This window comes from Chlorocebus sabaeus, chromosome 15 (genome assembly GCF_047675955.1).
Source record: "Chlorocebus sabaeus isolate Y175 chromosome 15, mChlSab1.0.hap1, whole genome shotgun sequence".
In the NCBI taxonomy this organism is placed as follows: Eukaryota; Metazoa; Chordata; class Mammalia; order Primates; family Cercopithecidae; genus Chlorocebus; species Chlorocebus sabaeus.
Window position 1 is genome coordinate 80,123,634 of NC_132918.1, and position 2,299 is coordinate 80,125,932.

At 41.4% G+C, this 2,299-nt stretch overlaps 1 pseudogene; it reads left to right on the top strand.

Annotated features, from left to right (window-relative positions):
- The first annotated feature begins 504 nt into the window (after window positions 1–504).
- On the top strand, window positions 505–1,991 carry LOC119625667 (ferrochelatase, mitochondrial pseudogene; annotated as a pseudogene).
- Window positions 1,992–2,299: the final 308 nt, after the last annotated feature.

Below are 2,299 nucleotides of genomic sequence, written 5' to 3' on the forward strand. Positions count from 1 at the left end.
CCCGATCCAGGAAAGTTTAGTGATGAGAATATTCCAATTAATGTAAATGGAATGTCTGAATTGAGCCTCATACAGAAGACATCTAATGAATTGTAAAAGATATCCTCAACATTCTACATTAAATGTCATAGGTTTCTTATAAGTCACATCAACTAGAAGCTGAAACTCTAAAACCAGAATAAATTCCCAGTAAGCAAGAAGAAACTGATCTTCATTCATTTTATGATAAAATAAAAATTATGTTTACCTTATCACTCAGGCCTTGAGGAAGGACAGAGGCAAATGTACAGACCAACTCTAACAACTTCCAAGACTCTAAGACGATACTGAATATCTGTATTGAATGTATTTTCTCTAGCTGCGGACATTCATATGTGTATATGTCTTTCTTTCTGATTTTGATTTTTACTCATATTTAATACCACATTATGATTGTTATGTATTTAGTGGAATGAAGTAATTCAAATAAACAGGGGCTGGGAGGGCTATGGGTGGCCACATGAAGTCAGGCGTCCTGGGATGTCGGTGAGGAAAGATCCTGGCTGGGCCCTGGCTAGGCTGACACCTGTAGGCGCTGCCACGGGAGGTGTCTGGGACTCAGTGAAGGTTGCCCCGGGAATGCACCAGCTGGCACAAGACAGCTTGAGGGCCTGTCAGCCATACAAGTGCCAGTCAGGTGTCACAGAAACAGCCCAGCGTGGTCAGGGTGCAAAACCTCAAGTTCAAGTGGAGAAAAGGAAGCTGAAAACTGAAATATTAATGCTAAACATGGGAGGACCTGAAACCCTCGGACATGTTCATGACTTCCTTCTGAGGCTCTTCCTGGACCAAGACCTCAGGACACTTACTGTTCAAAATAAGTTTACACCATTCTTTTCCAAATGCAGAACCTCCAAGATTCAAGGCCAGTACCACAGAATTGGAGGTGGGTCTCCCATCAAGATGTGGATTTCCAAGCAAGGAAAAGGTATGGTGAAGCTGCTGGATGACTTGTCCCCCCACACAGCCCCTCACAAATACTTTATTGGATTTTGGCATTTCCATTCTTTACCAAAGTAAGCAAATGAAGAGATGGAGAGAGATGACCTGGAAAGGGCTATTGCTTTCATGCAACATCCACAGTACAGTTGCTTAAATGCCATTTAAAGATCAGATAATAGAGTGGGACAGAAGCTTACAATGAAGTGGAACACTATCGGCAGGTGGCTCACACATCGCCTCCTCACCCACTGCTTTGCTGACCACATTCTGAAAGAGCTGGACCATTTTCCACTGGAGAAGAGAAGTGAGTTGGCCATTCTCTTTTCTGTTCACTCACTACCAATATCTGTGTTCAACAGAGGAGACCCCTATTCTTAGGAGTTGTGTGCCACTATCCAAAGAGTCATAGAAAGGCTGGGTTACTGCAACCCTTACCAGCTGGTGTGAGAATCCAAGGTTGGTTCAATGCCCTGGTTGGATCTTCAAACAGATAAAATCTATCAGAGGGCTTTCTGAGAGGGGGAAGAAGAATATCCTCTCAGTTTTGATAGCATTTACCAATGATAACACCAAAATGCTGTAGAAACTGGATATCGAGTACTCTCAAGTTTTAGACCATGAGTGTGGAGTTGAAAACATCAGAAGAGGAGCCTTTTAGTGAAAACCCAGTATTCCCTAAGGCCCTGGCTGACTTGGTGCACTCACTTATCCAGTTAAATGAGCTGTTTTCCGCAGAGCTGACTCTGAGTTGTCAGTTCTGTGTAAATCCTGTCTGCAGGGAGATTAAATTCTTCACCAATTCTAAATTGTCTGCAGGGAGATCAGATTCTTCACCAACCAGCATCTGTGACTCCCCAAAGGTGGACCTCACGGGATTAGGCACATGCCCAACCTCTATCTCCTGCTCATGTGGAGAGGCATGTTATTTAGAGATTAAGGAAGGAAGTCACCTTAGCATATGTACAGTCTTTGGGCACAAATTATGTGTTTTCTTGAGGATTGGACTATAGTGATGTATTTCTATTTTTATATAACTATACAGTGGGCATTGATATTTCCTCTCTCTAGGTATAAATTACTAATTTGTAATGTTCAATAAGACATTCAGTAAAAAAGTGTAAAAATTTATCTTATGAGACACACACCTATTTTAAATACAGATTTTTATTTTATTGCCTAAAAACCTCCTGTAAAGGTGTGGAGTCCCCTCTGTGGGCTGTCAGTGTGAATGGGATCTGTTCAGTCTTGAGCATATAATTGTAGTTATTAAAATAAACATAGTTGAGTATTTGAAGTGAATTCAAAAAAGAAATGTTAC